The sequence below is a fragment of the Eupeodes corollae genome, chromosome 2, assembly GCF_945859685.1.
Source record: "Eupeodes corollae chromosome 2, idEupCoro1.1, whole genome shotgun sequence".
Lineage (NCBI taxonomy): Eukaryota > Metazoa > Arthropoda > Insecta > Diptera > Syrphidae > Eupeodes > Eupeodes corollae.
In genome coordinates this window covers 69,384,753-69,406,912 of record NC_079148.1, presented here as the reverse complement: position 1 = coordinate 69,406,912, position 22,160 = coordinate 69,384,753, and the positions used below count along the sequence as shown (strand labels likewise).

Genomic DNA, 22,160 nt, shown 5'->3' with positions numbered 1-22,160 from the left:
AATATACTTACTAAGTGTGTACCAGACGATTGTGATCATTAATTTAGAAAATAATAAAGAAAGAAAAGAATTATCTAGAGTGTAAATAATGACATTCAAAAATACTGTTAAAATATTGACATATGTTTCTAATATTATCGCATTTGAGCTGATATTCCAAAAATTCAGATATTAAATTCGTAATTAAAAACCGAAGCTAATTTTGGAACATATTTTACGTGCTTCTTTAAAAAAAATGTAAACATGTTACTAAACGCTTTTGAAAACTATGTAAAGTGAAACGCAATGATTTTACGTTACATTGAATTGTTGCTAATGCCGGGAGCATAACGATGATTCACAGCCCCCACGGAACGCTTAATGTAAGTTATTCACAAAAAGGGACATAAATCTATTTCCTTGTATTTTTTAGTTTTGCATTATGGATAGGTTAATGCGAGTTGTAAAGATTGTTGCTAAGGAAAGAAAGATTGATATGGTGGTATACACGTTGTTAGCTAAGCGTAGCATTCTTGCAATAGGTTCAAAAAGTCCATAACGTGTATGGTGATGAGGAAAGCGAAAGAGAGAGTCGTTGCTGACGTTCCTTGGATTAGTATAAATAGGCAACTTTTGTAGAAGAAATGGTTAGTCTATGGTAGCTGCTAAAACTGGTGTAAAAAGAGAGTATCAGCGATTTAATGCCGTTTTTGGAGGTTTTGTTGATTAATAAGTTGTAAACGATCTTCATAAGTTAAAGGTGGTAAGAACAGATTATCATCCCAAGGGAAACCGTAGAGTTCAAATCAAAGAGTGGTGCGTTGTACAGATATAATTCTTTGAGAGTGAAAGTTTTGATGGGGGACCAGACTTGAATAGCGCTTTAAGTAAAGGTTTAACAAAAGTGGCGTGTACGGATTTAGTGACATATGTAGATGTTCGAGAATTCATTAGACCAACATTTGATAAAGCTAAGGGATGAGTTGGCTTTTTTAATAATATAATCAAAATGGGCTCGAAAATTTGACTAATTTTCGCAAATAATTCCTGGTGGAGTTAGAATAGAAGAACTGCTAAGAAATTTTTGACTAAATCACTTTGTATTGTAAATTATCTTTGTTATTTTCATGTCATCAGCGTCAATAGAAAGAGTTAAATTATCAATGACTTTAATAACGTTGATAATTAAGACAAATAACAAAGGACGAAGGTGGCTCCCTTGAGGGGCTCCTGAGTTTGCATAAATGGAATCAGAGATTGAGAACTTGTAAATCATTGAACGAGTATATCGTCTTGTTTAAAGTAACAATTCGAGCCATGAATAAAAAAAGGGTGGAGGGCTTTAAGTTTAGGATAAATAATTTAGTGACTGATTTTATCAAAGGCTTTAATAAAGTCTATTACTCTTTTGTTTAATAACGTCCACTTCATTCAAACAATGAAAATAGAGAGAGTTGTAGAAAATGCTTTCGGAAAGCTTGGGAATTGAAAAAGAGCTTAGCTATGCCCCTTTTTTATAAATGGAAAAATTAAGGAATCTTTCCAAATCTTGCTAACATTTCTGACATTTTGAAGGGTTCGTAGATCTTTATTATACCAGAGAGGGGAAGAAGACACATTTTACGTGGGACATATGATACGAATTGAAGAAGAAATTGCTAAATTCAAACCGATATCTATTAAGGTCTTGTTATTGAATAATTAATAAAAATAAACATTGTTATTAAAGCGAAGTCTGCATGGCGGATTTTGAAATAAAATGGTTTTGCAGACATCACCGAATCACTATCGCAATCAAGTGACAAAGCTAGAAAAAGAGGGAGTGAAATTGGTGAAGGTTAGATAGTATATGAGCACTTTTTGAGACGAGAGCATTAAAGGCATCTGAGATGGCATTGTTGGTAATGCTACTGAATGTTGGCAGTAATATTTTTTAAAAGATAAAATTAGTTTACAGCCAATATATCAAATTTTCAACTTTTAGATGATTTTTTTTTTAGGTTTTTAATTTTTTGTAAAAATGTGATGTTAAAAACATTCTTCTTCGTTGCATAAAATTGTTTTGGATATGGAATAATTTTTTGTTTGTAAAATTTTCGAGGTGACAAATATTTTTTTTTCAGTTTTTTTTTTTTTAATTTATAAAAAAAAACAGTTGATTCAATTTTTTTTATAAAAATACATTTGTTTGGTATTACGCTACAGTTTATAGTATAACATTTAATTTAAGTCTCAAGCGTTATTGGTTCGTGAGACTATGTAGGGTTAACCAAAATGTTCACATTTTTTTAAATTACTATGGTAAACAACCACAAACTCAATTTTTTTAAGAGTCCTTTCTGCATAATTTCTGCATTATTGACAGCATTTATTTGAAGTCGATATCTCTACTGGTTCTTGAGCTATAGGTGACGAAAGAACTTTGCGAACGTACGTACAAACGCACGCACAGATATCTCTCTAAAAATATTTTATTTCGACTCTCAGGACCTTGAAACGTCGAGAAATGTCAAAATTTTCAATTTGACAAAAGGGCCGATTAAAATTACTTCCTATGAAAAGTTAACAAGTCGATATGCTTGGGTAGGCTGAGATAATTTGACACAAATACATTTGAAAAAACCCTTGATCATTTAACTAGACTGGCATCAAAGCAGTTTTTATCAGCTAAAAGAACTCCTCGCCTAGAATGATCTCAGCCTGAGAGATAACGAATTCAGAAATGAAAACAGTTCTTCATATGCAAAATGTTTGTTTTGGTTAATGCGAAGAAGGGACAAAAATACATTAGAAGTATGCACAAAAAAAGTAATCACTCATAGAAATAAAAACATAGATAATAAAATAATAATCTATATGTATAAAACTGAAATCAAGCAAAACAGGAAATCTTTGTTACGGTTTGGCTTCGAAACTTCTTATTTAACTGTCATGGAGTTTTTTTTTAAATGAATGAGGATATCACGGAGCAAGTTCTTGGCATAAATAAAGTTCGATAATGTTAGTCATTAATTTGTTATTTATTGATATAAGATCGAAACTGATCTCAAGTTTCGATAGGAAATATGAATACCAAGTTTAATTTCTGTCGTGCATTAAAATAGCCTAAAAAACCACCAGGTCTCTGCTGTTCAGGAGGAATGATGATGATATGGAATCTAATACACGGATTGAAGAACGTGACAGGGATTATCTTTCAGAAACAACGTATGCCAACCAATTTCAATTTTCGTTCAAGAAAATGAACAAAAATTAACCGACGACCAACGACTTGCAAACTACACTACAATCGACAACACGATGCAGTACATTGGTATAATGTTCTTTTGTGATGTACCTGGGCGGGACTGGAAAAACGTTCTTGATCAATATTTTGCTTGCTAAATTTAGGATGCAAGAAAAAATTCCATTAGTACAACATTACTATGGAATGAAAAAACCGCTCACGCAACTTTTAAATTGCCTTCAGATTTGTAAAGCCAAGAGTCCATTTTGTAGTATCTCAAAACAAAGCTCACTAGCTAAAGTGCTTGTGTAGGACGAATCGACTATGGTAAATAAAGGTGGTCCTGAAGTTCTGGATCGTACACTTAGAGATTTTAGAGCTGATTAACGTCCGATGGGAGGTGTTGTGATACTGTTCGCTGGTGATTTTCGGCAAACATTGCCAGTTATGCCAAGAGGTACAAAAAAGATGAAATAAATGCTTGCCTAAAATCGTCGTTTCTGTGGGCTTCTGTCAAACTTTTAAGATTGACCACAAAGTGACTAGCGTCACTGGACGAATTAATAGCTAATATTTACCCACAAGTCGTGCAAATTTCAGAGAAAACGGATGATTGGTAACGCGAACGAGTGATTTTAGCACCTAAAAACGATTCTGTTACAAGAATAAATAATAAAATTCTTACAATGTTTCAGTACCCGTGGCATGATGGTAAGTGCGTTGGACTGTCGTGCAAGGGGTCTTGGGTTCAATCCCTGCCTGTGCCACCTTACGAGGAATTGACAAATCCCTCAAGAGAAAATCTTGTCAAGAAAAAAGTGCTTTCACAAATTAGCCGTTCGAATTCGGCCTAAAATTGTAGGTCCCTTCCATTCCTGACAACAGTACTCGCACACAGGAATGGTTGAGAGTTGTAAGTCACTAGGCACTGGTTCACAACGGACTGTTAAATGCACCGAAAATATGCAATGGTACTAGATTACGGATAGTAACTATGCTGAGGAACGTGATTGAAGCTAAAATTCTTTCCGGCTCAGACCAAGGTCAAGTCGTTTTCATTCCCAGGATACCGATGATTACTAACGAATTCCCGTTCGAATTTAAAAGAGTACAATTTCCTATAAAGCTTTGTTTTGCTATGTCTATCAATAAGGCACGGGACAGACACTGAAGGTTGTAGGCCTTGACATAACAAATCCCTGATTTACCCACGGACAATTTTATTTTACTTGCCAGCTCGGCAAAAAATCTATATGCGCCTCACCAAAGAACAAAAAATATTGCTTACGAAGAATTATTATAACCGTAATAGAAATATGTACAGAGATAATATATAAATTAATAAATAAAAATACACACTATAAGAAAATAGTAGTTTTTTCATCCTCGTTCCTCGTCCTCACCACCCTGGTGAGACCGGGTAAAGTAGCTAGTAAAATAATAAAGGAAAAATGTGATATTAGGAAATGTTATTAAAATCTTTAATCTCTAATAAATTAAAAAAAAAAAAAACAAAATCTTAAAGGCAGTTTCTGTTATAATTTGCCTTGCATTGTATACAGTTTTGTGTACTTCAAACAACTCTAGGCTTGTTTCCGTTCATGTAAAACGCTAATTTATACCAAACACACACAAAGACGAAAAAGTATAATGCCCTTTAAGATATTTCGGGAAAGCATATCCCATCGGAAATGATCTTTCCTGAACATTCATTGTTTTTTAACTTTGTTAATGAGCAACAACGCACTGCCATACAATTATTCTCATTGCCAGTTCCATTTTGAACAACAAAACAACATAGAAGGAGAGGACGTTCAGCATGGTACTTGCAATGAAAAGACATCATGTTGGCGGCAACGGATTCAGTCTACATACCATACTTGAAAATGCACATCCTCCATGGAATCCTATTTATTTGTGTAAAACATACCTGGATTGAATCTATGAATTCAGAATAACCATCACACCAGAATCCGGTTAAGTTCTCGTTCTCATTCTCGTTGAAAAATTGCTTGTCCCGGATCTATACACGTCAGTCGAGTTGGTTGTGATGCGTAGAGTTTGCATATCGGTCAAATCATTGAAATTTAATGAACTTCCGGACAGACCGGCTCTGTGTGTATTTGCAATCCATATTCTGTAAATAGGAGTGCAAAATGTTTCAATTGGAACTTCAAACGTATACTTATCAAATATATCTTTCGCAGCGGAATTATAGCTTTGGACGATTTTAGTGTTAAACATGGATTAGATCGTCAATACTTGGGAACACTCGAGTAATTTTTAACTCACATCTCAAAGACTCAACTATGCTCCCGATTATGTTACCAGGCGTCCAAGTTCCAGCTTATACGTGTCATTTTGGGTCTCGAATAAAAGCTAATTCTTAAATAGAACTGAACTAAGAGCGAAAGAGGCCAACTTTAAATGTTTGTGTTTTATACTACATTAGTGATTAAGTAAGATTGAGTTTTGTAGAATCGTTGTATTTATTGACAACATAAATAATGAATAAGGTGGCTCATCAGTCCGTAGAGAACTAAGGCCCAATGACTTACAACCATTCCTGTCCAAGCATTCCTACAGTTTTGTTTAAGATGCATGTATTAATCTTGGAGAATTTACAATCCATTGCAAGAGGCAGTAAAAATGAAAAAAAAACTTTAAATGTCAAAGAGGGAGCCAAAGACGTCTAGGAAGACAGTCCTGCACACTTATCTGCATGACACGGGTACTACATAACATATTGACTAATAAACCAAATAAATAAGAATTAACTGGAGCACTTAACATCAGCTTTTTTTGGTGAGGATAAAGCATGAACAAAGCTTCTTTTCTAAATTGGTACACAAACAAAACAATACTTTTACTACTAAGGATTAAGATGTCCTGTTATCAAATCTCACTTTTAAGTTTTTCCACTACTTTAGTCTTTTATAATATGCCAATCTAAATATGTTTAAAACAACCAAAAGCCGTTTTATAATGCTAATTATAATAAATTGTAAGATGATTTTGAAAAGTACAAATCTTTATCTTCACTTAAGATCATTTTAATATTCCACTTATTGTTCTCTTCCCACCGGAAGTTATTGTAATGGGGTCGATTTGTCAAATTGAAAATTTTGACATTTCTCAACGTTTCAAGGTCCCTAGAGTCGAAATAAAAGATTTTTAGAAAGATGTCTGTACGTGCGTATGTACGTACGTTCGTATGTCAGTACGTTCGCGACGTTTTTTTGTCGTCCATAGCTCAAGAATCAGAAGAGATATCGACTTCAAATTTTGTTATACAGATAATAATGCAAAAAAATGCAGAAAGGGCTCTCAAAAAAATTACGTGGGTGGTTAACACTACATTTTTAATGAACCAAAAACGCTAGAGACTTGAATTAAATTTTATATAATATATTGTATGTGATGCCAAATAGGTATATTTTTTCAAAAAAATCCAATTAACGGTTATTTTTTATAAATAAAAAAAAACTAAAATTGTCACTTCGAAAATTTTACGGATACAAAATGATTTTATCTCCAAAACAATTTTGTGCAACGAAAAATAACGTTTTTAACATCTTGTAAGACAGTTCTTTTTACAAAAAATAAAAACCTAACAAAAAAACAATACTAAAACTTGGTTTAAATTTACTGACGACTCAAATAGCTTTTCAAAAATTTAAAATATTGTCTTCAAACTTTGTTATTTCTCAGAAAATATTGTTTTCGATATTAAGTAGTATTTTGTTTTAATCCAACAGTCCGTTTTTTTTTTCATAAAAAAAGAGGCTGGGATGCGACCCACACTGATAACTTCCTATCCCGTCTGTCGATTTGTCTTGCTTAAAAGTTTGTCTCTGTGTACTCTTATCAATTTTTACCAAACTTGCGTACTATTTTTAGAAGATTTTATTTTTTATAAAAAAACGGCCTGTTGGATTTTTCTATAAAAATTACAGAATATCGAAAACAATATTTTCTGCGAAATAAAATAAGTTTGAAGCCAATATCTCAAATTTTTAAAAAGATATTTGAGTTGAAAATCAATTTTTACCAACTTTTGCTCATTTTTTTAGGTTTTTATTTTTTGTAAAAAAAATTGTCATTTCGATTTTTCTCAAAATTTGTCCTAATGTTGAAAACAATATTTCTTATAAGTAAAAATTAGATTGAAGCTATTATCTCAAATTTTTGAAAAGATATTTGAGTCGAAAATCATTTTTTACCAATTGTTATTAATTTTTTGGTAGATTTTTATTTTTGTAAAAAAAACTGTCAATTCGATTTTTCTCAAAATTTTTCAGAATGTTGATAACAATATTTCTTATAAGATAAAGTAAGTTTGAAGTCTAACTTTCAAGTTTTTGAAAAGATATTTGAATCGATATTCAATTTTTATCAACTTTTGTTATTTTTTTTTGGTTTTTAATTTTTTGTAAGAAAAACTGTCATTTCGATTTTGTTCAAAATTTTACTGTATGTTGACAACAATATTTTTTGAAAGATAAAAGTAAATTAAAGCCAATATCTCAAAGTTTTGAAAAGATATTTGAGTCGAAAATGAATTTTTACAAACTTTTATTAATTTGTTTTTTAAGTTTTTATTTTTTATAAGAAAACTGTCAATTCGATTTCTTTCAAAATTTGATCGAATGTTAAAAACAATAATTCTTATAAGATAAAATAAGTTCTAAGCCTAAATTTCAAATTTTTTGAAAAGATATTTGAGTCGATATTCAATTTTGACCAACTTTGTGTAAGGTTTTATTTAGATTTTTTTTATAAAAAAAGGGTCTACCACGATATCTAGAAATTAATTATCTAGAAAGTAAAAATCTCGAATATGAAAATCTCGAAAACAAAAATCTAGAATTGAAAAAATCTCGAAAACAAAAATCTAGAAAATAAAATCTCGAAATGTCAAAATCTAGAAAAATAAAATCTCGAATGCAAAAATCCAGAATGTGTGTTTGAATTTTTGAGGCAATGTTCAAAATTCGCGCGAATTTTAAACAATGCCTCAAAAATTCAAACATACATTCTGGATAACTTACTTCGCCTTAACAAACTTAAAGTTGACAAGATATCAATCATACAATTGCACATTGCTACCCATGCACCTTTCTTATTATTTGCAACTATTTTTCTTGCTCAGAAAATAAAATATTGGGTAAACCCGTGGTGGGTAGTACCCGTGGCATGGTGGTTAGTGCGTTGGATTGTCATGCAAGGGATCTGGGTTCAATCCCTGCCTGTGCCACCTTAATTTAAAAAAAAAATTGTCGCGGGTACTGCCTCTTGCGAGAAATTGACAAATCCTTCAAGAGTAATTCTTGTTATGAAAAAGAGCTTTCTCAAACTAGCCGTTCGGAGTCGGTCTAAATTGTAGGTCCCTTCCATTCCTGACAACACTACTCGCACACAGGAATGGTTGAGAGTTGTAAGTCACTAGGCCCTGGTTCACAACGGGCTGTTGCGCCATCCCATTTGATTTTTGAAACTGATGTATTTGTTTTTTTATTGAGTTTTAACTGTAACAAAAAAAATTTGGAACTTTTATTTTTTTCGAGATTTTTTTCTATCTCGAATTTTTATTTTTTTTCTAGATTTTTTTCTAGATAGAGTCTTTCGAGATTTTTGTTAATTCTGGATTTTTACGGATTCGGGATTTTTGCGTTCTAGATAATTTTTTTTTATTTTCGAGATTTTCGGCATTCGAGATTTTTGGCATTCTAGATTTCGTCATGATCCCATAAAAAAACTGTCAATCCGATTTTTCTCAAAATTTTATCAGATGTCAAAAACATTATTCTCCGTTGCACAAAATTATTTTGGAGATGAAATCATATTTAAGTCGTTAATTTTTGGAGGTGACAAATTTTTTTTTCAGTTTTTTTGATTTATAAAAAAAAACCGTTAGATTGATTTTCTTTCAAAAATTATACTTCTTTGAGATCACATTACAGTTTATTATATAAAATTTAATTCAAGTCTCTAGCGCTTTTGGTTCGTAAGATATTTAGGGTTAACCAAAATTTTCACCTTTTTTTAAACTGCTATGGTAAAAAAACCACTCACGCAATTTTCTTGAGAGCCCTTTCTGCATCTTTCTGCCTTATTATCTGTAAAACAAAATTTATTTGAAATCGATATCTCTTCTGGTTCTTGAGCTATGGAAGACGAAAAAAACGTCGCGAACGTACGGACGTACAAACGTACGTACACACGCACGCACAGACATCTTTCTAAAAATCTTTTAATTCGAATCTAGGGACCTTGAAACGTCGAGAAATGTCAAAATTTTCAATTTTACAAATCGGACCCATTACAATAACTTCCAATGGGAAGTTAAAGAAAAAGTAGGCAAATTTGGTAAAATTTAATGTTTGGTTCTTGATATCTCTCTAATTAATTTCATTCATCCAATTTGTAAAAATTTAGAAATGCTACTTTTATTGGTACATATAAATTTGTTTTCGACTAAAAATCTATTTAACAAAACTAGATTTTCAAACTAAATTATTTCTTTATTGAAAAATGTTGCTGGTAATTTTAAAATTTTACAGAATAATTCAACTTACACCTTTTTTAAGCCAAACCTCCAAAATTTAAAGCAAGACTAATCGAAAGACGGGTGGGAAGTTATAATTGTGGGTCGCACCATAGCCTCTTTTTAGTTTTCGTATTATCTTATCAGCAGGCTTATAAATGAATGCAGTTTTTTCTGAATGCAGTCTTTAAAAATCATTTATAGAATTAAATTAGAGGATTGTATTCATTGATTTCATTTTGGGTGATCCAATTATTCAATCACCATTCATCTTAAGCAAAAGAAATTTTGTAATAAAACTGGAGTAAAAGTTTTATCAAGCCAGAGAACAAAGGATCTATGGAGGGACATGGTAATGCTACGAATGCAAAGTTTACAAAAGAATTCAAAAAAAGAGCAGAATACATGAATTCTCAAAGATTGCATTCAATTAATTTCTGTAAAATTAATAGCAGGAACATTTGATTGCAATCCTTTTTCTGCATTAATGTAGATTGCATAATTTGAAGTCTGTAGTCCTAAATTGAAGTCAATGAATGCAATCTCATTACAGAAGTAATTAATAATTTTATTTTACGACACTGTTAATGAGCAGAAGGGATTACTTTTTCTGAAGTTTTGAAAAACCTTGAATCTAAAAGTCTAGGTTTTTAATAATTCGTGTTAGAGTTAGTTTTGATTCTGAACTCCGGTTTTCGCTATATGTGTGTGCTGAAACTCAAAAATATCCGTTCTCAATATTGTTTTTATATTTTGTTAAATGTATTCTAAGTCTAGATGTTATAACCCTAAGTCTACGAATTCGTAATAAAATCAAAAGCTGCTTTTATACCGTTTTTCTTTTTTCATTAAAGTTCTTAACAATTTTTTATCATAAATCCTTCAGTGTTCTTTCAAGGTTCCGGACATTCACCACACGAAATAACTGCCCAATTTGGGGTTTGTACAGATTGTGCAAAAATTAAAATAATTGCTCAGGTTCGTTAACTTAAATAAATTGGGTGGCACAACATTCCGTTGAGAACTAGGGCCTAGGGACTTAAAACTCTCAACTATTCTTGTTTGCGAGTAATATTGGTAGAAATGGAGGGGACCTACAGTTTATATGCCGAATCCGAACGGTTAATTTGAGAAAGCACTTTTTCATGATAAGAGGAATTTGTCAATTCCTCGCAAGAAGCAGTACCCGTGAAAAGACTTTAGATGACATAGTCAGGGATCGAACCCAAGACCTCTGGCATGACAGTCTCCTGCTTTGCAAAATGATAAATAATTTCCGCATAAATTACCGGAAAGAGCTCAAAGAAGTCTAAAGCAGTCAATAGATGGGATGATATTTATGAAACGTCGTTATGGTGTTTTCCAATGCTTTCATTTGCTTTTGGAAGACCGTGAAACTAGTACCCCAGCAAGATCTCATGTATAGTTTACATGAATGGTGTTTCTTACAAATTGACTTGCGTAAAATATCAATTTTGTGTTGTGAATGGCTGGATTTATAAAAAATTAACATTTTTTGAAAAATAAGTAAGATACTTAATATTTTCAAACGGAATATTGAAGTAAGAGATTTTAGATTGTGAAAATCACAACATATTTTATTGAAAGAAAAAAACTACTTCATGAACTTACACATCCTCTAAGAGCGTAATGTTCATTTTTTTTCGAAATTATTGAAAAATTAATTGGCGTTCTTTTTTAATTTAAAACTTTGTTCTTTAAAATGTTCTCCATACAAAAAATACGTGCATGATAATGTAAATTTGACCGTCAATCTACTTAAAAAACAAGGACAAGTTCGAGCTACTCTGGAAATCTATTTGACGCTACGTGAGAGAAAAACATTTAATAGATACAATGAATTTCTTTTTCTTTAATTTAAACCACAATTTTCCCACAAACATTTAAATATCAAATACACAGTACATAATATTAAGGAATTAGTTTCAAATAGACAAAGCAATTTATGCAATAATTCCCACAGTTCTTTCCCAATCATTCCGTATGTTTGTATAATTATTGAAGTGTTTAGATTTCTTTTTTGTTTTCCTTTCAGAAAATAAATTAAGACAATGAAATATTTAATGCACTTTGTTCATTTATATTTATATAGAGATTTTATGTTACGGACAGTTTTCGATTATAATATAATAACATTCAGAAGAAGAAGGAGTTGAAGGTAAACAAAATGAATGCTTTTGAGGAATCGGAAATGAGTTCATATATTGAATGGTATGTTTTGTGGTACTTTGTTTTGAAGTCGATAATGAACAATGAAATTTATGAGGTTTGTAGGTTGAAGAGCTTATTATTTTTGTGTATTTTTAATATCAAGAGTTTTATTTATTTAATGCTACTCGTAATATTTTGAACAGTTTCTTAGACCATATTTTGATTTTAAACTGCATTGCTTAAACAAATTGGTTTAGATTCGTTGGAGGTAAAATTTCATATTTATTCAAGCCATTAACAGTCAAAAAATAATTTCATGAGATTTGTCGATTGATTTTTAAAACTTCTCCAAATCATTCAAGTCAGTATGAGTCTTGTATAATTTATGTAGATGATAATTCTATCGTGTGGTTTAAAATTTGTAAATTATTTTCAATTTCAACTTTTTTTCCAATAGAAGTAAAGTTATGATTCTGTCTTTGCTAAGCTTAACTCGACTTTTTGTTATTCAAAGACAATTTAAACCCATTTTGAAACGCTAGCCGAGAGTCTTAAAATAAACACACTAATTAGAAAACTACATTAAATGAATAAGATGGCACAAAAGTGACTTAAAGCTCATCCATTCCTGTATGTGTGCAATGTTGTAATCTTGAGATGGCAAAAGTAGGAATTGAACCCAAGACTTCTGGCATGACAGTACTAAGAAAATTACATTACAAATCATTTTATTTGAAAAAAATTAAACATAAATTGAAACATCAGTATACTTGAGAATCGACCAACATTTTGCTGAAATATCAAAACGAAGGCGCTACTTTACCCCAATGAACAATGAAAGGAATCGATTTGATAGGAAAAGAGAAAAGTGTATAACTCACCCTCTGAATATTGAAAATAGAACTTAAATGAAAGGTTTGCCAATATCTGCAAGTTTCCAAGTAATAAAGGCGGTAAGAATATTCCAAAGTAACATAAGTAATGTCTTGTTTACTACATCTGCACGTATCTTTACCACAATAAGTAAATATTTTGTTACATTAGGTAACTTACTTGGAATCTCTCGCAGAACAGACATTGGCTCACCAGCTAGCGAATTTAACTTTTGACCTCTTCAAGACTTTTTTGAATAGGTAAAAATTAAAATTTAACTAAAAAGCGCTGTGAAATTCTGGAGTGCATAAGTTTTGTTAAAAGATAGTGCAAAGAATTTTCCAAACTTTACGTGACCCGATCGCTTTACGTTCGACCTCTTCTTCTGTTATATGTACAACAAAGGTTCCTTCGTTTTGCACTTTAATAGCTTCCCTTTGAAAATCTTTCCTTTCAAATTCCTTTTGACCCACCGCTTCCCAAAGTTCAAGGCTTACATTTGAGTTAGTAAGCAAAATAAATGGGGCTTATTCCCTAACTAAAACTTTAATTTAGACTTTAGTTCAATAAGGCTCTTGTTTAAAATATGACTGTTCCCATTTTTTTTAGAATTTGTAAAATGATTTGAAAAAAAACGACCAGGCAGTGCGTGCAATGGGCCGACTTTTTGTTGTTTCCATCCGTTTTTTTAAGTACGCTTTCTTTAACACTCAATCCGGTTTTTTAAGATATCTGTCCTGTTGTGTTTTGAAAAACTATAAGGCTTAGATTCCTTGTTTACGTTACGTAGAGTTGCGAAGACTATATATTTGCAAATTTCTGAGCTATGTCTTTTGTTTATAAGCCGTAGCCGAATTGCTTTGTTCCTTCTTTTTGCAAATCAGTTTGCTCAAACATTCCAGAAATATTCTCATCCTAGAAAAAAGAGCCCTCAGCAAGTCATGGGTTGTGAAATAAACTTTTTCGAAATTCGAAAATGGTAAAAACTTTAATAGTTCATACTTAACAATAACCATATAATATTTAATTTTGTATTTTGTTTTTGTATTTATTTATTAAATTTACTAAATGCAAGAAGATAATGAATCTTTTAGATGCTAGAGTTACCAGGTTTTTCATGTTTGACGAATACTTAAAATATAAATTATACACACAAATTTAATATCAATACATACATAAAGTTAAAATAAAAAAAAAATATATATAGAAGTAACTTAAAGAAGCTTAAAAAAACAAAGATACACTTTCCCTGAACAAGATTGATGAGGTTATTCTCTGCAATTTGATTGGTAGAGTAGTCCACAAACAAACTACAGACACGAAGAAGGATCTTTCTGCAGCGCGGTAGTATTATTCGTAAGCCTCTCTGTGAGTGGGCAAACCGAAATAGTTCTTCCAAGTAGCTCGGACATTTTTTTTATAAATTATGTTGTGAAGTAGTATCACATTCATACGTTTAAGATAATTTTCGAGGTTTAAACTTACTAGAGAATTTTGAAGATGAAAAACACCGACAAATCACGGTATGTCAAAAATGAATCGAATGCAATCATTGAAACCAATATTTAATTTTCGCTTACATTCTGAATCTAAATCGGGATAAACACACGAGTTATAAGTAAAAAATGGTAGTATTAAACTCTTAACATCCATGAAGTGAGATGATGGTCTTAAGGATCTAAGTGTACCATATATTTTTCGTATCGCATCTGAGATTGCATCACAACATGATAAACGATTATTTATTTTATAACCCAAGTACTTTTCTTTAGTCACATACTCTACACTTTGTCCATTTAAAATTGTCATAAGTACATTCTTATTATTATTTTGTCTTCCAATACAAGACATGCTCACTGTTTTTGAATGATTAAGAAGCAATTTATATGAAACTCCTCATTTCTAAATATTAGCTAAGTCATTATTTGGTTAACACTGCAACCCAAGTTGCTCTGGTCACAAAAGTTGTAGATAATAACATCATCTGCATACATATGTACAAAAGAATTTTGAACAACATCAGGTACGTCATTGATAAACACAGAGAACAACAGAGGTCCAAGAACTGAACCCTGCGGAACTCCACTGTTCATATTATAGGGACTGGATGTTCCGATTTCAGTTTTTATTGATTGACTTCTATTTAATAAATAGCTCTGAAAGAATTAAATGGCCGACCTTGAAAAATTTAATTTACTGCTTAACTTGAACAAAAGGATATGGTGGTCTATGCTATCAAACGCCTTTGAAAAGTCAAGCAGAAACAATATACCAATTTGTCCACGATCCAGAAATTCACGAAAATTTGTTGTCTTGAAAAATGACAAATTTTACCTTCCGCTGATATATCATTTATATACATAAAAAATTCTGAATTTCATTAAGTTATAAACGGTGATTTTTTAAGAGCTTGAAAACTTAAAAAAAAAAAAACGCATAAAATTTGCAAAATCTCATCGATTCTTTATTTGAAACGTTAGATTGGTCCATGACATTTACTTTTTGAAGATAATTTCATTTAAATGTTGACCGCGGCTGCGTCTTAGGAGGTCCATTCGGAAAGTCCAATTTTGGGTAACTTTTTCGAGCATTTCGGCCGGAATAGCCCGAATTTCTTCGGAAATGTTGTCTTCCAAAGCTGGAATAGTTGCTGGCTTATTTGTGTAGACTTTAGACTTGACGTAGCCCCACAAAAAATAGTCTAAAGGCGTCAAATCGCATGATCTTGGTGGCCAACTTAAGGGTCCATTCCTTGAGATGAATTGTTCTCCGAAGTTTTCTCTCAAAATGGCCATAGAATCGCGAGCTGTGTGGCATGTAGCGCCATCTTATTGAAACCACATGTCAACCAAGTTCAGTTCTTCCATTTTTGGCAACAAAAAGTTTGTTAGCATTGAACGATAGCGATCGCCATTCACCGTAACGTTGCGTCCAACAGCATCTTTGAAAAAATACGGTCCAATGATTCCACCAGCGTACAAACCACACCAAACAGTGCATTTTTCGGGATGCATGGGCAGTTCTTGAACGGCTTCTGGTTGCTCTTCACTCCAAATGCGGCAATTTTGCTTATTTACGTAGCCATTCAACCAGAAATGAGCCTCATCGCTGAACAAAATTTGTCGATAAAAAAGCTGATTTTCTGCCAACTTTTCTAGGGCCCATGCACTGAAAATTCGACGTTGTGGCAGATCGTTCGGCTTCAGTTCTTGCACGAGCTGTATTTTATACGGTTTTACACCAAGATCTTTGCGTAAAATCTTCCATGTGGTCGAATAACACAAACCCAATTGCTGCGAACGGCGACGAATCGACATTTCACGGTCTTCAGCAACACTCTCAGAAACAGACGCAATATTCTCTTCTGTACGCACTGTACGCATTCGTGTGGTTGGTTTAATGTCCAATAAAGTAAACTGAGTGCGAAACTTGGTCACAATCGCATTAATTGTTTTCTCACTTGGTCGATTATGTAGACCATAAATCGGACGTAAAGCGCGGAACACATTTCGAACCGAACACTGATTTTGGTAATAAAATTCAATGATTTGCAAGCGTTGCTCGTTAGTAAGTCTATTCATGATGAAATGTAGACCTGTGTCAATCGTGATTGATTCGGTCTTTATGACCCGTTCATCAAAAAGATTGAATGATTGCAACCGTAGTAAACCAAATCAATCGTTCTCAATGTCAATCGTTTCATCATGCTGTCTTTCGTTTTAAAGGAAAAGAAATATGTTTCGTTCATCCAACTTATTCTCATTCAAATGAAATGATATAAAATGGGAATTAAACATAGCTTTGAAACAACCAATCAATTATTTCAATACTAATCGTTTTAAAGACCGAAACTGAATGAAAATGAAGTACCTTAACCTTACCTACTCTACTGCAAAAAGTTCCATATGGTTCCACTCGCTTATTTTCCATCCATAAACCAAAATGAAACAGAAACCTAAATGATTGAAAAAGTGAACGATTGGAATAGAATGAAATTTGCCCATTTTATTCGCATCCAAATGAAACAGATACCAAAACGATTGAAAAAATGATCGATTGAAAAGAACGAATCATTGAACTTTACGACATATGAACGATTGAATCTTTTAAAATGAACGATTGACACACCTCTAATGAAATGTCAAAGCATACTGAGCATCTTTCTCTTTGACACCATGTCTGAAATCCCGCGTGATCTGTCAAATACCAATGCATGAAAATCCTTACCTCAAAAAAATCACTCTTTAGAAGATCAAAATAAAAAAAAATGTTTTTCGAAACGGTCGGTGTAAGGAAGCGACTACAAGACATCGATATTTTGCGATAAGATTTGCCACTGCTTCCAACTCATTTCCTTATTTTTTGATTAACTTTTACAATCCAAAATTTACTGTGGGCTTTTAGACTATTCGTTGCTGTTTTTAAATGTGCAAATTTTAGGCACTATAATATTATTTTTTGAAACCTAAATTGTACTCTTATTTACATAAAAATACATATTTGTACTAATTTTAAACTTTAAAGTTAAGGCAAATTTTAAAACTATTGGAAATTCTGATACGAAGCCAAAGTACTTAAGCTGCAAAGTTTTTGAATTACAAATACGTAAGCGTTAACTTAAGCCAGAATCTTGATTACTAATTGTTAATCAAGATTTGTGATCATCTTTAAGACGCATTTTACAACTTTCTTTTAAAATGATCGTAAGAAATGTTTCAAAATAAAGGATAATGAGGTGATTAAAACATTAGGTCCCTTTTGGAGCCTACTCTACTATGTTTCATTATGAGATAACTCCCCTGCTTTCAACGTGCATAACAAAGAGAACGGTTCTCTCTGATATTGCTCATCTTTTTGACCCGTTAGGCCTGATAAACCATGTGATTATGCTCGCTAAAATTTTTGTGCAACAGCTGCGGCGTCTGAAACTTACATTTGATGAAGCTTTGCCCCAAGAATTTTATCACTCATGGTTGAAGTTTCGAAAAAATTTGGGTGAACTCAACAACATGCACATTGGTCGCCGTGTATTTTGTGGCCATCCAGAAAGCTATCAGCTTCATGCTTTTTCCGACAGCTCAGAAGATGCTTTTGGTACATGCTTATATATACGATCTGTGGATGATAATGATACGGTGAGAACTAACCTTCTATGTGGCAAATCTAAAGTAGCACCAGTGCGAAAGGTAACCCTACAACGTTTGGAGTTATGTGCCGCAGTGATGATGGTTCAGCTTGTGCAATTATTAAAGGAGATTTTTGGTTCCATTTTACATCATATTGGACGGATTTGTCAATTGTACTGAATTGGATCTCTGAGGAATCATGCAACTGGCAGACCTTTGTAGCCAATCGTGTTTCAATTATTCATCAACACTCTTTAGTTTCTCAATGGCGGCACATTTTTTCGGAATTGAATCCTGCAGACGTAATATCGAGAGGTTTATATCAGTCAGCACTAATTACAAATGAAATGTTGTTCAGAGGACCTTCATTCCTGAAGCTGGAAGAAAGCACTTGGATTTCTTCAAATGTAATATTGAATGTTGATGATCCCCAGCTTGAGCAAAAAGGAACCAAAACTATTGTTAAAATTTGTATAGAACCTGATCTTATTGAAAACATACCACAACAACTTTGAATCTCTGATCAGAATAGTTGCTTACATTTTTAGATACAGACATAATGGGATTAGGAAGAATATAAACTCATTTGGACCGCTTATTGTTGAAGAACTAAACAAATATCTAAAGGGATTGCTAAAATACGTGCAGCTAGTAAGTTTTCAAATAGAAATCGAAACATTGTCCAAAGGCTATCAACTGTCCTCAAGATGTCACATCAAATCGCTTGCGCCATTCCTGGACAGTGATGGTATACTTCGTGTAGGAGGTAGAATATCTAACTCTGCTCTGAATTTCGATGCAAAATATCCTATGTTATTGCCAAAAGACCATGCATTCACCACAATTTTGGTTCGTCATCTGCACGTCTCCAAGCGCTGCTCAGCATTGTTCGTGACAAGTTTTGGACCATACATGATAAGATCGTGCCTCACAAGGTGGTTCACAAATGCACAAGGGCAAGGATATCACGCAATCTTCAAATAATGGGTGATTTTCCACATCAACGAGTACACCAGTCGAGGCCATTTTACATTGTTGGGGTTGATTTTTGCGGCCCATTTAGTATACACTTTCGCCGTCGAGGTACATCTCCTATGAAAGCTTATGTCGCAGTGTCACCAGAGCAGTCCATCTTGAGTTAGTGGAAGTTCTAACCACCCACAGCTTTCTAGCTGCTCTTAAGCGGTTCATTAGCAGCGACAATGCTACAACTTTCATCGGGGCACAAAACCAATTCCATGAGCTCTATAAGATGTTCATGCAGAACGAGAATAGGGAAGAGATTATAAAAACGTGTGCAGCAGATGGGATAGAATGGAAAACCATTCCTCCTAGATCACCTGACTTCGGGGGTTTGTGGGAGGCGGCCGTTAAAAGCTGCAAGTTTCATATGAAACGAACTTTACAAAATTCTTCTTTTACATACCCCGAACTTAATACTATTTTAATGCAATTGAATCTATTCTTAACTCCTTTATCTGAGAATCCTAACGACTTTCAGGCGATTACTCCAGGTCACTTCCTGATGGAACACCGCTCACTGCAGCACTCGAGCAGCAATTACACAATTGTAACTCCAATACTTTAACACGTTATCAGCAATAACAATGGTATTTCCAACAATTTTGGTTAAGATGGTCTCGAGAATACCTGCAAGGCTTGCAAATTCGCGCTAAATGGGATAAGTGTGAGTATCCAATTTCTATCAACGATTTGGTTACCATCGAAGATGAAAACCTTCCGCCACTAAAATGGAGACTAAAACAGTTGTCCAAGTTCATCCTGAAAAAGACAATGTTGTCAGAGTCGGGACACTCAAAACATCCACCGGCGAAGTCCAACGTGCTGTTACGAGAATTTGATGACTTCCTATTGAAGAATCAGGAATATACTTATGTCAGTTTCTAACTTTAATTTACATTTTTTTTCTTTATTAAACTTAATTTTTAACATCGCGAAACACTTCTTATAAAATTGAATTGAATTAAAGCACCCTGTAAATTAGTCTATGTGTTGTTGAGTTGTTTACAAAGTAAATTTTATGACGTGACAGAGCTTTTAAGGAAAACCCTTACGGTTGTCAAAATGTAACATTATATAATTCCTTCTTCTTAATAAAACTGTGAACAAGTAAAAACCGTGTCTTTATTCAAATCTCTAATAAGTAAGGCAATCCATCAAGATCGTATCTTGCATTGAATTTAAAAGACAGAGAAACAAAAACGCTTGCTTTCTCTCTTTATTGACAGTTGTAATGAGTCAGTTGTTTTTAAAAACTGTTTCAATTAAAAAAAAGAGGCTGGCATGCGACCCACACTGATAACTTTCCAAACCGTCTGTCGATTTGTCTTGCTCAAAAGCTTGTAGGTTTTCGTGTTTTGTCAAGAAATTACCAACAATATTTTGCATTTAATGAAATAGTTTGATTTTAAAATCTAGTTTTGTGAACGAGACAATTTTAACCAACTTTAGTAGCATTCCTTAAAAGTTATTATTTCTTATATAAACAAATACAATTTGGAACGAAATTAATTTGAAGTCAATATCTTCTATTGTTCTCGAGATATCGAGAACTGAACATACATTTTTAACAATTTTGTGTACTGTTCAGAAGCGAACCCAGTGGGGAGTTGGGTTTGCGGGTTAAATCCCCCTCCGAAATATCAGAATATGTCAGTTAACAAATATTTATTATTGTTAAAAAAACAGAAATGTTATTAATCTCCGACTCAAATTCTCTAACTATGTTAAATGAACATTTTTAATAAATTTTCTACGATTGGTGGGTCCCCTAAATTAACAAATAATGGGAGCTGCAAAGAAAATATACAAGCATTCACTTATCGGCTTCCAAATAGCTAAGTATTTTTATTGACACAGAAATGCTCTCTTTCGGATGAGATGAGAATGTGGCGCAGGTAAAAATTGTATTCTTATTTCTTAAAAATTCTTAAGAGTTGTCAATGTTTAATAAACTATTGTTGTAGAAATTGCTTGAGTATGTCAAATTAATAACGGCCCAAAAACTTTATAGACGCCTTAAATGTTTGCGATGCTTTTTATATAAGACAGTTCATTGCTATGTGCAAACCAATGCGACACTGCCAGTATCTGTGGCTACAAGGAGCGGTCTTTCTTATGTCTTCGCCGATTAAAGACTTATCTGCGAAGCAAAACAAAATTTATTTGAAATCGATATCTCTAGTTGTTCTTAAGGTATTGACGACGAAAAAACTTTGCGACCGTACGTACACACTCTAGGGACCTTGAAATGTCGAGTAATGTCAAAATTTTCAATTTGACAAATCGGAACGATTACAAAAACTTCCTATGGGAAGTTTAGAACCAAAATAATCGGTTGAACTATTTTTGAAAACTACTTATTTTATTTTTTTGCAGAAGTTCAGCTCCGGCTTTCTGGTCAATTCATAAAAATTAATATTTTTGTTTGAACCAACAATTTTGCTTTTTAAAGTTCAACTGCAAATTTCAAAGTTTTTCAATTTATGTCAAAAAATCCAACCCATTTCATAATCGAATTATTAAAAAACATCACCATGCTATCTTCTTGTATATTTGTTTATTGTAACTATGACTGTAGCTTGGTTTATAAACATAAAGTATAAAGCCTTCAAACTCCGAAAAAATTAAAAAAAAGTTTCCTGTCCACGTGCAGTTGCATCTGGCAACAATATTGTATGTTATTTTCATCTGGGAACTGAGGACTGATGGAATTGAATCAAATCAAATCCGTGAGGATAAAAACCAACGTGACCATCATGCTGTTCCTGATGCGTCCAATGCTCATAGCGTATCTGTATATTCCATAAGTTTAAATGAACGTATCTACAATATGGGATTACTCTGATTCAGTGTGATGAAGATGACGTAAATTTCACATTCAGTTCGGAGAGGGGATTACTTCTACCGCACACACCAGAATGACAGGACATGGAAATGTCTATTTGTTGTTGGCGCCACCGCGGCGACCTAGAAACAAAATTTTCCTTTTAACTAATATCAACTGACGCTGATGATTGTTTCCCAGATACAGTGAAGTAAAGGATACAGCAAACATGGAAAATATTTGTATGTACGTTGTATTTCGATGAGTTAATATTTTGAAAAAAGGATAAAATAGTTCAAAAGTCCAGTTTTTGCAAAGTCCTTAACGGTACGAATTATGTAGTCATAATCCTGCAGAAAGCATTTTCAAGTTCCAAAGTTAAGTTATTTT

At 32.9% G+C, this 22,160-nt stretch overlaps 2 protein-coding genes across 2 annotated transcripts in view; one reads left to right on the top strand and one right to left on the bottom strand.

Annotated features, from left to right (window-relative positions):
• Positions 1-22,160, top strand: part of LOC129948266 (calmodulin-A-like) — a 290,047-nt gene that overhangs the window by 45,183 nt on the left and 222,704 nt on the right. The window lies entirely within an intron of this gene.
• The window catches only part of LOC129948258 (ATP-binding cassette sub-family F member 2), a 380,395-nt gene that overhangs the window by 198,252 nt on the left and 159,983 nt on the right, over positions 1-22,160 (bottom strand). The gene's annotated exons all lie outside the window — the stretch shown is intronic.